The following is a 20,123-nucleotide window of genomic DNA, read 5'->3' as shown; positions in this document are numbered from 1 at the left end:
CCTTCTCCTAAACTGAACTGCTTCTTAAGTAATTATATCCTTTCTTAATTAAGAGACCAAAACTGTACACAGTACTCCAGATGCAGTCTCACTGATTCCCTGTGCAGCTGTAACAACACCTCTTGACTGTTATATTCCATTCCCTTTGCAATAAACAACATTCTTACATTTGCCTTCCGAATCACTTGCTGTGCCTGCGTACTGACTTTTGTGATTCATGTACCAGGCACCCAGTCCCTCTGTACCTCAGTGTTCTGCAATCTTTCTCCATTTAAATAACATGCTGATTTGCTATTCTTCCTGCCAAAGTCAACAAATTCACATTTTTCTACATTATACTCTGTCAAACCTTTGCCCACGCATTTAGCCTGTCTATATCCATTTGCAGATCCATTATGTTTTCTTCACAACTTACTTTATCTTTGCATCATCGGCAAATTTAGCAATTACATATTTAGTCCCTGCATCCAAATCATTGATACAAATTGTAAAGAGTTGAGTTCCCAGCACGGATCCCTGTGGCACTCCATTTATTACATTTTGCCAACCCAAAAATGATCCATTTATGCCTACGCTGTCACTCGTTAGCAAACCATCCCCTTATCCTTGCTAATATAAACTCTTCAACTGAGTAGAAACCAGACGAGCATGGCTGTATCTGTTCTCTTTCCTCTGAGGGGACGGCCCACAGTTGACTGTGCCTCACTCTACTCCACCTGCTCACCAAGAGGTGCGGTTCATCCAGTGATTCCTGTTCAAAGCTTATCTGTGGCCCAACTGAGGCGAGTGTGTCCGCACTTCTGGAAGATGCACTGCAATGACACGATGGGTGCAACCTCAGGGACATCTTGAGCTGTTGAGGAGGCCCGTGACAACAGCACTGTTGCTGCTGGCTTCTCCACGACAACTGGCTCAATCAGAGACACAAGGAGATGAGAAAAACTCGCCCTTCATGGCAGGTGCTTCAGCACACTCAAAGCCATATGTGATTGTACAGCTACAATCCTCACTAGGCATAGAGATTGCAATACCCTCACTTACAGATTGAGATATCAAATGGCCCCGTGATGGGACCCTGCCAATTCCAGTGTTATCTTTGTTATTATGGTCGGTACGGCGAGTAAGACCACTCCACCACCTATTTGAACCCTTGCTTGCATTCTCTTCGCCCAAAGGAGAAAAGGAGAAAGAGTTAGAAGAAGGCTGCTCTCCCTAAACACTTCCATATGAGATGTTTGAATTCTGCAGTGATGTCCCCTGTTCATTTATGCTCAAGATGTAATGGATGCTGATGACTGTTTGGTTTGGCTTGCTGTAGATCTTCTTCCGGATGGAAGAATGTCTGCCATCGCCTCAAACACGACCTCAGGGGAGGATTCAGGAAAAAGTGCAGCACTGGAACCTGGTGCTCGCCCTGCAGACCCATTTGCAAAGGCAACAGCAAACTCAGTCACAGCTGCTGCTTGTCTTTTAAATAATCCCTCTGTGTCTAACTCTTGGCGCCTGATTGCACCTGATACTCTGAAATGGATGGTGAACGTCTCTGTGCCAATTAGTAACTCCCCCTTTAAAAATCACGTCATATGACTGCAGCTGATGCTGTAGGACAGCATGATAGCACAGTGGTTAGCACCACTGCTTCACAGCTCCAGGGTCCCAGGTTCGATTCCCAGATTGGGTCACTGTGTGTGCGGAGTCTGCACGTCCTCCCCGTGTCTGCGTGGGTTTCCTCCGAGTGCTCTCCGGTTTCATTGTACTGTTAATGTAAGTCTACTTGTGACAATAATAAAGATTATTATTGTGTGTGCATTGGCACTCGGAAATGTTCCGGACGTCCGGTTCCCAACCCGGAATGAAAATTCTGCCCTGTCACTGTGCCTGTGGGGATTTTTGCTCTGCTCTCCAATGCCGCACATTCCCTGTAGAGGGCACTGCAGTGGAAAAACTGGCAGATTGGAGAAAAACATGCAGAAGCTGGAAAGGCAGCCACCATCAAGGTAATGATGAATGCTAGTCCTTTGGTGCTAACAGTAAAGACAAGGGACCCGATTCTGCGTTTCAAAGACTAAATTGGTGCTGATCTACGACCCCGAAAGCGGGATCCGTTAATGGGATAGCATTGGCGCCACATGGAACTAGAGCAATTCCAATGAAAAGCGGAGTACGGTTTGCCGAGATCGGGATCGACACTCAAGAGGCTGACATGCTGCAGCCGCATACAAGCATTCCACTTCACCCTCCCCCCACCCACATACCCACACACACACCCACAACCAGGACCAGCCAGCAGCGTCGTAAAAAGCCACATGACCTCCTCAGGGTCAGTAACCAGTGCCATGCCCCTGGCACCAACCCCTATCCCACACACCCAAAGGGCAACTGAACTCCACCCGACGGAAGACTGCTCACACCCCACACTGGGCACACTGGTCACTAGCTGCCCAGCCCCGGTGCTGCCCGTTTCCGACTGCCCATCTTTCTCCCCCAACCTCCACCCAGGAAAACAGGGTGCACAACTGCAGAGAAAGAGAGCAGACTGGAGGGGGCCTGTCAGGCTATGCATGCTACCCAGGCCAACACTGAATGGGTGACATTGACAGTGGAGGCCTGGGGGAGGGGGGGGGGGGGGGGGGGAGCATGGGTCGAGATGTCCAAGGCCTGGCACACTCTCTGCGGATGGTGGCTGAAGCATAGGAGAGGGTTGTACTGTCACAGACAGCCATGTACCAGGGCCACCTGGACGTTGCTGTGACGCTCCAGAGTTTGGCCCAGTCACAACAGGTCATGGCTGCGGGTGTCGGCGGCATTACCTGGGAGCTGGCTGAACTGAGCCAGACCCAGAGGGAAGTGGCATGGCTGCTGTGCTCCATGGCCGCGAGTATTGAAACCCTGGTTGAGACAAGAGCAGGTCTCCAGCGGCAGGTGATGGGGAAGCACCCAGAGCTCACACTGGCTGCACCCCGGTTCCAAGGAGTAGCCCGGGGACCATCAGACACCCTGAGTGAGGAGGAGGTGAAAATGAAAATCGCTTATTGTCACGAGTAGGCTTCAATGAAGTTACTGTGAAAAGCCCCTAGTCGCCACATTCCGGCGCCTGTCCGGGGAGGCTGGTACGGGAATCGAACCGTGCTGCTGGCCTGCTTGGTCTGCTTTAAAAGCCAGTGATTTAGCCTTGTGAGCTAAACCAGCCCCTGAGGTGATGGGGCATTAGGGCCCATAAGGCCAGAAATCTAGACACCAGAAAAGTTGGCATAGGTGCAGCACAGGATAGTGATAGGGGCTAGAGCACAAACCTAGAGAAACATGTTCACCTCTTTGCTATAAACACCTGTTCACAAATGTTCCAACATTTGTCAAAAGGGTGTGAAGGATGGGATGGGCTGGCTGCAGAGGGAGCGCTGGAGGGAGGGGAGGGGGCTGGGACACGAAGTCCGTCTGCCATCGGCCAGGCCCCCTAGACGACGAACCTCCAGACAATTTGAGCATCCCGTACGCAACGGCGCTGGCGCACCTGTTGTGGGACCTCCTGTGGCTGTCAATGCCAAAAACCCTGCCCATCTTGACCCTCTTCATCGGACAAGGCCTTTCATTCCCCTCCTTCAGCACATCGCCCCTCTGCTGGGCAATGTGGTAGAGGATGCAGCAGGCCACCACGATGTGGGAGACTCTCCTAGTGCTTTACCAGAGGGCCCCTCCAAAGTGGTCAAGGCACCTGAACCGCATCTTCAGGATAGATCATAGAATTTACAATACTGAACGAGGCCATTAGGCCCAACAAGGTCTAATGGGCTACACTCTCACATCCCCACACCCACCTCGACCGTTCCCCAGACACTTTGTCCTCTGCATTGCACCCCTGGCATTGTCAGAGGCCTCAGGCCTAGCACTCATCCATGCCAGCAGGGGTATTGGAGGCTTGTGCTACCATGCCAGCGGTATGCTCTTCAGCCACCATCCGGCACCCTCCTTTAGCATCTACTGTGAACATCTCAGCCGGTGCCCAGTTGTGGGTGGTAGGCTGGGGGGGGCACCCATACAGCAGGCGTAGCTCTGCGCACCAACGGGTCATGGTGGGTGTTCAGTTAGGTGTGCAGCAAGGTGGCAGCCTTGCAGGCTGTGGCAATGGTGGTCCATGTCTGGACTCCCCAGTCCTGGGAGGGACACTCCAACTCCACGGCCCATCCCCTGGTCACCCCCTCGCTACTCCCCTGCCAGTGGCAGAACCGGCAGCCCATGGTTGTGCCTCTGGGAACACACCCTAACTCCTCTCTCTGCCTCAGCTGCCACAAGCACCTGTTCCCAAGTTTAAATGCCACAGGTGAATCTCGATGTTGGCAATTTTTCCTGGCAGAGACGGGGCTTAGCATGAGTCCCAGAGAATACCAAGATTAGCTGGTTAATGACACGGCAACGGTGTTTACCATATACGCGGCATACAACGCATTCAAGTTGCTGCCGAAACACCGGAGCACAGTATTCTGTTGCATGCCTGACACCTCGATGTCCAGCTGACACATGACCCCCCGCCTGCAGCGCCGGACCGCGGACCCCTACCACGCACGCATCAAGTTATAGAGCTACTTGTGTTAATCATGCAAATAAAGGCATTAATTTGGGAGGTGGGAGGGGGGTGGGCTGTCATCATTGGATGGGTTGCCCCTGATCCGGGGGTGGGAGAGGTGGGTGGGGGGGGGACACCTGTGGGTCTGCCATGCCACGGCCGGGATCGTGTATACCCATAATGGAGGATTCGAGCACTGAGGCAATGTGGATAGAGCTAAGAAATAGGAAGGGTGCAGTAACATTGTTGGGACTTTACTATAGGCCTCCCAAAAGCAAGCGCGAAGTAGAGGTACAAATATGTAGACAGATTATAGAACAATGTAGGAGCAATAGGGTGGTTGTGATGGGAGATTTTAACTTCCCCAACATTGAATGGGACGCGTGTAGTGTTGGAAGCGGAGATGGAGCAGAATTTGTAAGGAGCATCCAGGAGAGTATTTTTAGAGCAGTATGTAAATAGTCCAACTCGGGAAGGGGCCATACTGGACCTGGTATTGGGGAATGATCCCGGCCAGGTGGTTGACATTTCAGTCGGCAATTACTTTGGGAATAGCGATCACAATTCCGTAAGTTTTAGAATACTCATGGACAAAGACGAGAGTGGTCCTAAAGGAAGAGTGCTAAATTGGGGAAAGGCCAACTATAACAAAATTCGGCAGGAGCTCGGGAATGTGGATTGGGAGCAGCTGTTTAAGGGTAAATCCACATTTGAAATGTGGGAGTCTTTTAAGGAAAGGTTGATTAGAGTGCAGGACAGACATGTTCCTGTGAAAATGAGAGATAGAAATGGCAAGATTAGGGAACCATGGATGACGGGTGGAATTGTGAGACTAGCTAAAATGAAAAAGGAAGCATACATAAAATCGAGGCGACTCAAAACTGATAAAGCTTTGGAGGAATATCGGGAAAGTAGGACAAATCTCAAACGCGCAATAAAGAGGGCTAAAAGGGGTCATGAAATATCTTTGGCTAACAGGGTTAAGCAAAATCCCTAAGCCTTTTATTCGTATATAAGGAGCAAGAGGGTAACTAGAGAAAGGATTGGCCCACTCAAAGACAAAAGAGGGAATTTATGCGTGGAGTCAGAGGAAATGAGTGAGATTCTTAATGAGTACTTTGCATCGGTATTCACCAAGGAGAGGGACATGATGGATGTTGAGGCGAGGGATGGATGTTTAAATACTCTAGGTCATGTCAGCATAAGGAAGGGGGAGGTTTTGGGTATTCTAAAAGGCATTAAGCTGGACAAGTCCCCAGGACCGGATGGGATCTATCCCAGGTTACTGAGGGACGAAATAGTTTGGGCCTTAACATATATCTTTGCAGCATCCTTGAGCACGGGTGAGGTCCTGGAGGACTGGAGAATTCCTAATGTTGTCCCTTTGTTTAAGAAGGGTAGCAGGGATAATCCAGGGAATTATAGACCTGTGAGCTTGACGTCAGTGGTAGGATCTGTTCACATTTGGAAGAAAGTAGACTTATCAGTGATAGGCAGCATGGTTTTGTGCAGGGAAGGTCATGTCTTACAAACCTAATAGAATTCTTTGAGGAAGTGGCAAAGTTAATTGATGAGGGAAGGGCTGTAGATGTCATATACATGGACTTCAGTAAAGCATTTGATAAAGTTTCCCATTGGCAGGTTGATGGAAAAAGTGAAGTCGTATGGGGTTCAGGGTGTACTAGCTAGATGGATAAAGAACTGGCTGGGTAACAGGAGACAGAGAGTAGTGGTGGAAGGGAGTGTCTCAAAATGGAGAAAGGTGACTAGTGGTGTTCCACAGGGATCCGTGCTCGGACCACTGTTGTTTGTGATATACATAAATGATCTGGATGAAGGTATAAGTGGTCTGATGAGCAAGTTTGCAGGTGATACTAAGATTGGTGGAGTTGCAGATAGCGAGGCGGACTGTCAGAGAATACAGCAAAATATAGATAGATTGGAGAGTTGGGCAGAGAAATGGCAGATGGAGTTCAATCCAGGCAAATGCGAGGTGATGCATTTTGGAAGATCTAACTGAAGAGCAGACTATATGGTCAATGGAAGAGTCCTGGGGAAAATTGATGTACAGAGAGATCTGGGAGTTCAGGTCCATTGTACCCTGAAGGTGGCAACGCAGGTCGATAGAGTCGTCAAGAAGGCATACAGCATGCTTGCTTTCATCGGACGGGTATTGAGTACAAGAGTCGGCAGGTCATGTTACAGTTGTATCGGACTTTGGTTAGGCCACATTTGGAATGTTGCGTGCAGTTCTGGTCACCACATTACCAGAAGGATGTGGATGCTTTAGAGAGGGTGCAGAGGAGGTTCACCAGGATGTTGCCTGGTATGGAGGGTGCTAGCTATGAAGAAAGGTTGAGTAGATTAGGATTGTTTTCATTGGAAAGACAGAGGTTGAGGGGAGACCTGATTGAGGTCTACAAAATTATGAGAGGTATGGACAGGGTGGATCGCAACAAGCTTTTTCCAAGAGTGGGGGTGTCAATTACAAGGGGTCACAATTTCAAAGTGAGAGGGGGAAAGTTTAAGGGAGATGTGCGTGGAAAGTTTTTTACGCAGAGGGTGGTGGGTGCCTGGAATGCTTTGCCAGTGGAGGTGGTAGAGGCGGGTACGATAGCATCATTTAAGATGCATCTGGACAGATGTATGAACGGGTGGGGAACAGAGAGAAGTAGACCTTGGAAAATAGGCAACAGGTTTAGATAAAGGATCTGGATCGGCGCAGTCTGGGAAGGCCGAAGGGCCTGTTCCTGTGCTGTAATTTTCTTTGTTCTTTGTTGTTGTTTATAATGGGGGCAGCCCCAGCTGCTGCCTGTGCATCTCACCGAACATCCCCATGACAGAGCCCCGCCCGTGGTAATATGGCAATGGTCACGTTAACTCCCACTGCCCTTGGTGGCCACTGGTCGCACAGCTGAAAGCTAACGGGGAATTGGCAATTCGAGTCATGTGAGCACTTCACAGCTCCCAAGTGCACGTGCTATGAAGTAAGTGGTTGTTACTGCTTAGCATTTGATTTGATTCATTGTCACATGTACCGAAGTACAGTGAACAGTATTTTTCTGCAGCCGAGGGAACGTATACAGTACGTACATAGCAGACAAAAAGAATAATCAACAGAGAACATTGACAAACATCGACAGTGATTGGTTACAGTGCGAACAAGGAGACAAACAAAGCAAATACATGAGCCAAACAAAGAAAATACATCTCAATCAGGCTGTGAGCCTGGACACTTGTCCTGAACTCCAGAGGCATCAACACTACAGAAGTAGCAGCCAACATTCGAACACCCAAGAGCTGGGCCTCAGCACTGGGGACATCCCCACGACTAAAGGTTGTGTATATGGACCGGGGAGGGAACCAGTTCAGGTAATGTTTCCAGTGGGTGTCTGGGATACAGGATCTTGGGTTCGGTGCCCAGGGGCCACCTCTGCGTGTGCTTGTGCAGGATGGCACCCTGAGGGATGGCAAGGGACGTGAAGGTGGGGGACGAAACCATGGCGGCAGCCATAACTGATAGTCAGCCTTACATTCTCTCCAATTCATTACAGATATTACATTTTAGATATCTTGGACCCCGTACAAGATGCCCTCGTGGTGGCGTTGGCAGGCCAGGCGGCCAGGTGCCGGGGAAGGTGACAGCAATAGCGTTGACAGAGGTTCGAGGTGGCGGCCCATATGCAGGGGGCCCACTCCACACCCCAAGGACTCGGCCACCCATCAGGCCAGGGAGGGACCCAGAGGGGGAGATCGACGATGGCCCATGGTATTGATGGTCTTTCAAACAGATGACGGACGGCATGTGCTGCAGGAGGCTCTGCCTCAACAAGGGGATGGTGCAGCCCCTTTGCCACAGCTTTGCACACTTAGCACCACGTGGAGGAGGAGAATTCCCGCTCCCAGTGGCTGCTAAGGTCACCGCAGCCCCGAACTTCGATGCCTCAGGATCATTCCAGGGCTTGAGCAGGGACTTGTGTGCTGTATCTCAACCAACAGCCCATATGTGCAGCCCGAAAGTCGTGGATATCCTGTTTGCCCAGCCAGCTGACTATTTAACTATATAAACTTTGACCTGGACCAAGCCCTTCAAGGTGCCCAGGCATCAGGATTCTCCACCCAGGTTTTCCCAGAACCAGAGGGTATTAGATGGCACGCATGTCGCCTGGCAGCAGTCAGGGAGCGCCATTCATTAACAGGAAGGGATTCCACTGTCTAAACATCCAACTCATGAGTGACCACCACTTCAGGATCATGCACGACATAATAATAATAATCTTTATTGTTATCACAAGTCGGCCCGGTGCCTGTTCAGGTTCACGGAGGGAGATTTCAGAATGTCCAATCCACCAAACAGCACATCTTTCAGGACGTGGGAGGAAACCGGAGCACCCGGAGGAAACCCACACAGACACAGGGAGAACATGCAGACTCCACACAGCGAGTGACCCAAGGCGGAATCGAACCTGGGACCTGAAGGAGCAGTGCTAACCACTGTGCTAACATGCCCCACCTATGCGTGCTTCTCCGAGAATGTGCACGACAGCTACATCCTTTCGGCAGTCGGGGATCCCGGTCATCTTCGAGATACACCCCAGGGTGACTGGCTGGCTCTTGGGGGAAGGGGTACCTGGTTTGAACCTGGCTAATGATGCCAGTACAGAGGCCAGTGACTAATGCAGAGACCCGATGAAATGAGGCCCCTGTGGCCACTCGGGCTGTCATTAAGCGATGCCTCGACTGCTCTGGTGGTGGGCTGTAGTATACCCCCCACAGTGTCGCCTGTTTTGTGGTGGTGGCTGTGCCCCGATAACCTGGCACAACAGCGGGGCAACGTGGAGGAGGAGGAACATGCGGTCACCTCAAAGGACAAGGACGAGGAGCAACTGGACCTGGAGGGGCCGGAGGGCGAGCCCGGGAAGGACCAGCTGGATGGTGGAGGACAGGCGACGGGGACGAGGGTCCGGCATTCTCTAACACCCAGGGAGGCCCGCATCGTCACCCGCTTCACATAGGACGTGGCTTTGTCCATTATCTCCCCCTCCCCCCCCCCCCCCCTCCTTGCCACCCATTACCCGCTCATTTTCCCCCCACCCCCTGCCCTGCAACCAATCGCCCTGTTCCACCCTCCCAGGGTATGTGTAACATCATTTCAGGATGATGAGCCTCTTGTTGGCAATGTCAGCAGGTCAATATACAAGGCAGGAGGCTAAGTGTCACTGACATCCGCTCGGAATCGGATGGCTGCACCCCATCAACTGCATCAGCTCCGGGGAAGCCTGGCCCAGAGGCTCAGCATCAGACTGGGACTCAGCAGACCTCCGACTGCTGCCTCCCCTGGACGTTTCTGCCTCCACCTGATGTGCATTTGCAACTGTGTGGTGCCACCAGATTGTGCCCCAGAAGCCTGACCACTACTTTCGCCCACCGGGGGCGTATCTCTGCAGTGTTGGAGGTTGGGGATGATAGCTGTGATGCCTCAATGGTAACATTCTCGGAGCTGTCCTGCAAGGTGTTCTCTTGGATGGGGGGGCACCCAGGATGGGCCAAAACCATCAGATGGAGATCCTGCCCAAGAATGGACATGTGGTCAGAGACTTGATGTTAAATCTAGGCTGACACTCCAGTGCAGTACTGATGGAGTGCTGCACTGTCAGAGGTGCCGGGCTGGATTCTCCGCCCCTCCATGCCACATTACTGCCCTGATCCACTGGCAGGATTCTCCGTTACGCTGGCTGGTCAATGGGGTCTCCCATTGTGAGGCAGCCCCATGCTAGAAAACAAGCAGGCACTTAAGCCTGAATGTATATTTGGGAAACAGCTCCCAGACGGCATTGAAACGATAGGTTGATTAGCATATTGATGGCCCATTTCCGGGAACAAAGGAATGACACTCAAGTAACCGATACTGTTTCAGACATCCTGGCGCCAGAAAGACACAATCAAAGCCAGGCCAACGGCCACCTAAGACACGCCCAGCCATCAGGGCACCCATCCCTTTATTGGTCAAGATCGATAGCAATGATCGGGAAGCTGCCCAATTAATTGGGGCCAAGTTTAAGGCCCACCTAAAAGTGCGCGAAGACCCTCCAGGTATAAGAAGGAACCCTCACGAGAGAATCGCTCTCTTGGACTTGGCTCTCAAAGCAGAGAGACCCGTCCACCAGCATCACCAGAAGCAAGTACGTTCAAGGACAACGCTCGCTACCAGACGGATGACCTTAGCTGTTCTCCTGTATCTCTTCGAACCCAACAACCTCAAATCCGAACAACGGCCATTGTTCCTCTGACTGAGTGGGCACCCGAAGTTAAGTATAGGCGTTAGTGTTAGAGATAGTTTAGTTTGAGGTAATTTGTGCATGTGTAGATCCTACTGTGTGTGTAAATAAATAGTATTGACTTTGAACTAACAAACTAACTATTGGCTCTTTGATCAGTATTCGGGTTGAACCTTGTGGCGGTATCGAAAGATACCTGGCGACTCGAAGTGTAAACATAATTAGGATTAAGGAAGGCAGCCATATTGACTGCTATATTTATAGCAAGTAAACAGAGCAACAGCCCTGTCTGTCCATGTACACGAGTGAAAAAGATCCATGTCACTAGTTTGTAAAGCAAGGAAATTGTTCCCAATGTCCCAACCAATAATTATCCCTTAATCAACATTACTAAAGGCAGACAGATTATCTGCACATTACCTTATTACTGTTTGTGGGATCTTGCTATGCACAGACCAGTTGTGATCTTTTCTGGCGTTACGAAAGAGACTAAACTTTAGATGTATTTTACTAACTATAAAGTAATTGGAGTCGACCTGGGGTCATAAAAAGTGCCATATAAAATGCAAGCTTTTCTTTTCACTTCTTATATGGCAAACATGAAACAATTAATGTTGATTTTTCAGCCGTTGAATGAACAGATAAACATCTGAAATAAGCCTCACCATGATAGGACTGAACCCACTGGACCCAGTATCCTTCTTCCTAAATACTTACGGCCCACATACGCCTCTTGGGAGTAATTCCATCACACAATCAAACAAACTTTGCTCCGAGCCTTTCTACTCTCCTGATTTAGCATAGATTGCCTTTGGCTTTACCGTTCTCTCGAAGTAGAGGCTTGTAATTATATCAAATCTGATGTTTCCTTTCTCCTGACCGTGAACATTTCGTTTCCTTAAACTAACTCCCTCTGTTTTGCACAGGAACGGTTTAACATCATCACTCATCGAATCATAGAATTCCTACAGTGCAGAAAGAGGCCATTCAACCCATCAAGACTTACCGACCCTCTGAAAGAGCACCCTACCCAGGTCCACTCTCCCACCCTATCTCCGTAGCTTTTGGGCACAAAGGGGCAATTTATCATGGTCAGTCCACCTAACCTGCATACCTTTAGACTATGGGAGGAAACTGGAGCACCCGGAGGAAACCCACACAGGCTGAAGGAGAATGTTCAAACTCCATATAGACAGTCAAAATCGAATCCGTGTCCCTGGTACTGTGAGGCAGCAGTGCTAACCACTGTGCCATCATGCTGCCCTCTATATTTCTCGTCCCTCTACACCCTATTAGATTGGAATAGTCAATCCATCTGGCTTAACTGCTTTTTCTCTTCTTCCCTCTGCCTCTAGTTCATATTATTAAACCGCATTAAACACGGTAGCCTTCAGTATGAATTATACAAGAATCCTTCCATGGCTATATGGTCAAACATCCTGAAACAGGACACATGTCAAGTTTCTCGAAGTTCATTTACAGTTTAAATGCAATTCGGTATTTCAGATATTCAGCTTCAGGTGGAGTTCAAACAGTTAAGCAATGTTCTGCTCAAGTGCCAGCTTGAGGTTTAAACACAACCCTACAAGTCTTCACGAGATTGACACCTTTTTATTTCATGATCATTTGATTACAACAAGCATGGCTAAATTATTCACTATCAGACTTTCCTTTCAATTACGCAAAAGAAAAAAAGCTTTCTAAAAGTCATATTTTGAGAAAAAGAATAGAAATACAGCTGTACTCCTTGGGGTTGAATCTCAAGAGTATCGTTCCATTGGTGCCAACAGCTAACTTAAAGGTTATGCTTTTTGTGTGAGCCTAAGCAACGAGTATCGGCAGGTTTTCCTCAACCACAAGGAACACCAAACGTCAATACAAATCAGTGTTTCCAGTAGTGTCTAATGGCTCTAAGTGGGGGCCAAAACGCAATGGTTTTTCTCTTTCCTGGTTCCTTTAACTATGCACCCAAATGTTATCTCAACTCAGATCCAAAACTTTGACACACACCAAGGATAAAAACCGAGAATTTTACTTAACCTGGAATAGTGCTACATAGTGAGAGTGAATTCTATGAAGTCATAGAGAGTTCACTGCAGAATTATCGGAACAAAGTCAGCATTAAATACCAATAGTATGGAAACAAAAATCCCCACTGAGAAGCTGAAAATGCAACTTTCTTTATTCCTCTAAATCATGCAACACCTTTGCACAGACATCCACATTTTTATCATCTAACCCCATCCTTGCAGATGAACACATTGTGCTTTTAAAACCTTAACCAACCGGTTGAAACATGTGAACGTTGCTAGGTTTTCTTCCTTTCATTTCCATTTCTTTTTTTTTTAAAGTCACAACGCTTTCGCAATTATCTTGGCTACATTTCCCCAATGCAAATCCCCCCCCTCCCCCCCCCCCCCCCCACCTCACACTGCTCTTGTGGCTTCCTGTTTGATATAATCACATACTAGTTATATCACCACAGAACCCATGCTACGAGATTTGTAAGAGTTCTTTGAGTCCAGAAAATCCTGTCTTCTAAGAAGACTGAATGGAGGTAAATGTGGAGAAAAGTATAATTGGAAAGAGCCGTCTAATTTCTTTCAAATTCAGTGTTCACAAAACCTTCCATCATAGGATTGATTGGATTTGTTTATTGTCACGTGTTCCAAGGTCCAGTGAAAAGTATTTTTCTGCGAGCAGCTCATCAGATCATTCAGTACATGGGAAGAAAAGGGAATTAAACAAATTTCAAGAAAATACATAATAGGGCAACACAAGATATACAATGTAACTACATAAGCATTGGCATCGGATGAAGCATACAGGGTGTAGTGTTAATGAGGTCAGTCAATAAGAAGGTCATTTAGGAGTCTGGTGACAGTGGGGAAGAAGCTGTTTTTGAGTCTGGTCGTGCATGTTCTCAGACTTCTGTTTCTCCTGCCCGATGGAAGAAGTTGGAAAAGTGAGTAAGCCGGGTGGGAGGGATCCTTGATTATGCTGCCCGCTTTCCCCTGGCAGCGGGAGGTGTAGATGGTGTCAATGGATGGGAGGCAGGTTTGTGTGATGGACTGGGCGGTATTCACGACTCTCTGACGTTCCTTGCGGTTCTGGGCCGAGCAGTTGCCATACCAGGCTGTGATGCAGCCAGATAGGATGCTTTCTATAGTGCATCTGTAAAAGTTGGTAAGGGTTAATGTGGACATGCCGAATTTCCTTAGTTTCCTGAGGAAGTATAGGCGCTGTTGTGCTTTCTTGGTGATAGCGTCGACGGGAGTGGACCAGGACAGATTTTTGGTGATGTGCACCCCTAGGAATTTGAAACTGCTAACCATCTCCACCTCGGCCCCGTTGATGCTGACAGGGGTGTGTACAGTATTTTGCTTCCTGAAGTCGATGACCAGCTCTTTAGTTTTGCCGAAATTGAGGGAGCGATTGTAGTCGTTACACCACTCCACTAGGTTCTCTATCTCCCTCCTGTATTCTGACTCATCGTTATTAGAGATCCGGCCCACTATGGTTGTATCGTCAGCAAACTTGTAGATGGAGTTGGAACCAAGTTCTGACACGCAGGGAGTAGAGTATGGGGCTAAGTACGCAGCCTTGCGGGGCCCGGGTATTGAGGACTATTGTGGAGGAGGTGTTGGTGTTCATTCTTACTGATTGTGGTCTGTTGGTCAGAAAGTCAAGGATCCAGTTGCAGAGTGGAGAGCCAAGTCCTAGGTTTTGGAGCTTTGATATGAGCTTGGCTGGGATTATGGTGTTGAAGGCGGAGCTGCAGTCAATAAATAGGAGTCTGATGTAGGAGTCCTTGTTTTCTAGGGATGAGTGTAGGGCCAGGGAAATGGCGACTGATGTGGACCGGTTGCGACGGTATGCGAATTGAAGTGGGTCAAGGCGTTCTGGGAGTATGGAGGTGATGCGCTTCATGATCAGCCTCTCGAAGCACTTCATTGCAACTGACGTCAGGGCCACCTGGCAGTAGTCATTCAGGCACGTTGTCTGGTTCTTCTTTGGTACCGGTATGATGGTGGTCTTCTTGAAGCAGGTGGGGACCTCGGAGTGGAGTAGGGACAGGTTAAAGATGTCTGTGAATACCTCTGCCAGCTGGTCTGCGCAGGCTCTGAGTGCACGACCAGGGATCCCGTCCGCGGGTTCACTTTCAGGAAGGCCGATCTGACCTTGGAAACTGTGATGGTGGGTATGGGTGAATTATGGGCTGCTGGGGTACTCCACAGCGGATGTTGGCTACCTGCTCAAACCGAGCATAGAATGCATTAAGTTCATCGGGGAGGGGTGCGCTGCTGCCAGAGATACTGCTCGGCTTCGCTTTGTAGCCCGTTATGTTGTTTAGTCCTTGCCACAACCGGCGAGAGTCTGTCTGTGACTCTAGCTTAGTTTGATATTCTCTCTTGGTAAATCGGATGGCTTTGCGGAGGTCGTACCTGGATTTCTTGTATAGGACAGGGTCGTCTGCCTTGAACGCCTCAGATCTGTCCTTCAGTAGGGAGTCAATCTCGCGGTTGAGCCATGGTTTCCAGTTGGGGAATGCACATACTGCTTTCTTTGGCATGCAGTTGTCCACACATTTGCTGATGAAGTCTGTGACGGTGGTGGCGTACTCATTTAAGTTAGTCGCTGAGTTCTTAAATATGGACCAGTCCACTGTCTCTAAGCAGTCATGTAAGAGCTCTTCTGTCTCCTCGGACCAGCATTGCACAACCTGCTGATGATTTGTGTAAACATCGCTTTGTGTGGCTCAAGAATCCCACTCTGGCATGGGCGTCTCTACCAGATTTGCTGCAGAGGAAAACAGTGGGCTGAGAAAGTGCACGATTCGCTGGCCTCTGTTTCCTCTGGGCCCTCTTCTTGGCCAGCTGAGCTTTCTGCTCACCGCTCATCGCTTTCAAAGCTCTTCCACACAGTCTCTAGAGCTCATGGCCATCAGTGACCGTCTCCCAGTCATCAGTGGCATTATCCACTGTCTGCATACCTTGCTTGCAGGTGTCCTTGTAATGAAGGTATAGACACCCAGGAGGTAGTGACCTAATGGCTAATGTACCATACAGAAGATTCTGGATATACGGCTGTCATCCATCCGGTGCACGTGGCTGAGCCAGAATAGACTTTGTTAGCTTAGCAATGGGTGTATGCTGGTGGATTAGTGTGCTCCAGACCTCTTGAGTTTGTGACCCTTTCCTGCCAAGAGATGCCGAGCTTCCATCTGAGACAATGAAAGTGAAAACTGTTCAGCCTTTTCTCCTGCCTGGCGTATGTTGTCCAGGTCGCACTCCTGTACAGGACTGCGCTGAGGACGTAGGCTTTGGGAGACTCACAGTTTGGTGTTTGCCGTCAGGTTGCAATTGTTTCACACTCCCCTACTCACCTTGGGCATAACAACTACAGCTTTTGCACTGCATATGCTCATTTCAGCATCATTGACAGACTGTTGGTGGTGGTAGGGCAATGTCCTCCTGAAGAATGCTAACATGTCAAATTAAGTGGATGTATTTAACAATATCAGAGTACTGTGGAACATTAGCAATTAATTTCAGGTTGTCAGCATACTTCAACTAAAGATAGTAAATTGATTAAACTTCTGCCAACAGTAGACTGAGCATTAGGAATTAGATACTCACACACCTTAAAATCTTTATTCCATTCTTTAGACGAGCAGGGATTATGACCTCATCAGAATAAAGCCAAAAAGCAAGCTGAAACTGGAATTTTAAAAAAATATAGCGCTGTATGGTACATAATCCACAGCCTAAAAGGTTGCTCATCAAATATTTAGCATCACATGATAAGGAATTGAAAAGCTTGAGGAAAACAATCCCAAACTGATTCCAAAGGAACATGATTATCCAACTCGGGCTCTCCCTTGCTCCTTCACCCTGTTGTAGGAAATAGATTATCTATTTGCTTAGTTCACTGGTGCTATTGTGGGAAGTCCCTTTGTCATTGGTCGATCATTAACAGAACAGAGTTAGACCAAGTACGAACTCTTAACAAATGAGTGTAATGCAACAAACAACAATACAAAATCAAAATTCTACAGATACTGGAAATCTGAAATTAAAACAGAAAATTGTAGAAATACTCAGCTGGCCAGGTAGCATCCCATGGAGAGAAACAGAGTTAATATTTCAGGTCAATGACCTTTCATCGAAACTGGGAAAAGTTACAGTAAGAAGTCTTACAACACCAGGTTAAAGTCCAAGAGGTTTGTTTCGAATCACTAGCTTTCGGAGCGCAGCTCCTTCCTCAGATGAATGAAGAGGTGGGTTCCAGAAATATATATATAGACAAAGTCAATGATGCAAGACAATATTTTGAATGCGGTAATTAAGTCTTTACAGGTCCAGAGGGAGCACCTGGAGTGAGGGGTAACCCCAGGTTAAAGAGTTGTGAATTGTCTCAAGCCAGGACAGTTGGTAGGATTACACAAGCCCAGGCCAGATGGTGGGGGGTGAATGTAATGCAACATGAATCCAAGGTCCCGGCTGAGGCCATACTCATGTGTGCGGAACATGGCTGTAAGTTTCTGCATCACCACATCATGGGAAAAGTTAGGCATGTCATAGATTTTGAGCGAGTTTCGGGAGAGGGGGTTGTAGAAGAACAAAAGGGAAGATCTGTGATATACTACAGAATAGAAGAGATTAAATAAAACAACATGTTTCAGCCAAGAACTTGTATTGGAAGAGACAATGAAATGGAAATGAAATTAAAATCGCTTATTGTCACAAGTCAGCTTCAAATTAAGTTACTGTGAAAAGCCCCTAGTCGCCACATTACGGCACCTGTTCGGTGAGGCTGGTACAGGAATTGAACCGTGCTGCTGGCCTGCCTTGGTCTGCTTTAAAAGCCAGCGACTTAGCCCTGTGCTAAACCAGCCCACCAGACAAGCACGACAACACTCATGTACAATGGTGGGGACAGTGCAGTGGTTATGTTTCTGGCATAATAACTCAAGAGAACATGAATCTTGAAACTGGCATCAGTAAAAGTAACCGTGAGGCTGGCAGATTCTGGTTAAATTCTTGCCTTCAGGGAACAAACCTGCCCACCCGGCTCTATGTTTGACTTTATTCCCTCACCAATCTATCTGATGTTTTACTGCTCTCTGTGGGTCAAGAACCACCTTTTCAGGTCAATTAGGGATGGACAATGAATGTTAGTCTTGCTAACGACGTCCACATTGCAAGAATTAACATATTAAAAAGGAAGAGTTTCAGTGGTGATGAAGGAGCACCAACCTAAAATGTTGGGGGGGGGGGGGGGGGGGGCGTTTCTACGCCTCTCACAGCGTGTTTCTCGGTGGCAGGAGGCGGCCCGCTGTTGGCTGGCTGCAGGATCTTCTGGACCCGCCGTTGTCAATGGGTTTTTCCACTGAATCCACCCCATGTCGCCAGGAAACCCGAGGGGGAGGGGTTCGCCATCGGTGGGACTGTTCGATCCCGCTGGCGAGAACAGCCAAAACCCACCCCCACACACTCTCATGTAACTCTGTTTCTCTCACCACAGATGTTGCCAGACCTGTTGAGTATTTTCAGTTTTCACTTCAGATATCCAGCAACTGCAGTATTTCATTCTTGTTTTGTATTTTGACACAGCAGTTTCACCATTTTCCACTCATTCCCGTACCAGCCTCCCCGAACAGGCGCCGGAATGTGGCGGCTCGGGGCTTTTCACAGTAACTTAATTTGAAGCCTACTTGTGACAATAAGCGATTTTCTTTTAATTTCATTTTCATTTCATTCATTCTAAAATGCAGGAAATTGCTGGCTGACAAATATTAGTTGCGCAACGGGAGCTGTGGAAATAGCAGGTACAGCAATTACCAAATTGAAGTGGGTAGGAAGAATCAGGTCAATATGCCAAACTTACATTCACATCCTGCAGTGAATGAGTCATATAATTACTGCTGATGAAACTCAGCTGGACACATTTCATTCGGTGTGCTCCCATTTTAAATCAGATGAACTACAATCACTTGCTCTCTGGGGTGAAAACTGCTGATATGAATAAATTTACCTGTAATTTGAGAGTAATTTGTAAAATCAAGAAGAGTGTGCTTTAGGAGGGGAATATATGTACAAACGCATGAAGAAGAATAGAGCTTATTTGGGGGAGGAAATTTGTTTACCAAGTGATTCAATGAATTAAAAAATACAAATTCAAATGTAGCTGCTAGCCTAGAAAGGGAGTAAAACCAGTTTTCACCTTTCAATACTGATCTCACCTTTCCTTCATAAAAGATTATACTCATTCACACGCACACATTGGCCAATGTAACATTTTACCTGCTTTGGGTCAGGACATGTTACTTAGCAACTAGGAAAGACAACATCCGCTCAAAAATGTCACAAATAGTGGGTGGATTTTTACCTAAACAGACTGGCAGGGGACTATAAGGAGCCATAGGGTGGGTAGGGGCCTAGGCCGGCATGGAGATTATGAGGGGACACAGAAGTAGGTAGAGGTGAGGGGTTCATCTGTGTATGAAGGGTATTGGGGATAGGTATGGGGCATAGGTTGGTATGGAGGGCATGAAGGGGCCATTATGGGTGGGTGGGTGTCAAAGATGTGGCATGAGTTAGAATAGGTGAGGTGTGGGAGTGTGTAGGGGGTGAGGGCTGGAGAGCTGGTTTTAGTTTTACTGTTTTTTGTTCTAGCTGAGACAAGATCCCAGAGCACCCAGACAGGGCTTTTCAACTGTCCACTCAGTACCCAGCAGCTCCTGTTTCTGCCTTTTCCACTTTCTGGGGGCTGTGGCTGTATTTTTGTGAGTTCATTAAAACGGGTCAGATTATTTTTAAAATAATTAACTTCAGTATTTTACAAATTTGGGCATTGTACCAAATATCTTGCTGTCTGTTTTTGTTTTTGTATTTTTCATCTGTGATTAAAGTTAAGCAAGTAACTGGATCTAGGCCATGTTACTTTACACCTTTTAAGGGTGATTGCATAATATGATGGACATCCCACATATTTTCCAATGCACAACACATACGAACATAGAAATTAAGAGTAGGTGCCTCGAGCCTACTTCTACATTTGATAGGATCATGACTGATCTGAATATCAACCCCACATTCCTGCTGACCCCGGATAACCTTTCACCCCCTTGTTAATCAATAATCTATTTTGTTCTGCCTTAAAAAATATTCAAAGACTCTGCCTTTTGAGGAAGAGCGCTCCAGAGACTCATGACCCTCTGAGAGAAAACATTTATTTTCATCTCTGTGTTAAATGAACAACCTCTTATTTTGAAGCAGTGG

The 20,123-nt window shown here is 47.9% G+C and overlaps 1 protein-coding gene across 4 annotated transcripts in view; it reads right to left on the bottom strand.

The window, feature by feature from the left end:
* The window catches only part of dcbld1 (discoidin, CUB and LCCL domain containing 1), a 158,771-nt gene that overhangs the window by 103,845 nt on the left and 34,803 nt on the right, over positions 1-20,123 (bottom strand). The window lies entirely within an intron of this gene.

The sequence above is a fragment of the Scyliorhinus canicula genome, chromosome 6, assembly GCF_902713615.1.
Source record: "Scyliorhinus canicula chromosome 6, sScyCan1.1, whole genome shotgun sequence".
Lineage (NCBI taxonomy): Eukaryota > Metazoa > Chordata > Chondrichthyes > Carcharhiniformes > Scyliorhinidae > Scyliorhinus > Scyliorhinus canicula.
This window is presented reverse-complemented; position numbering and strand designations above follow the sequence as displayed.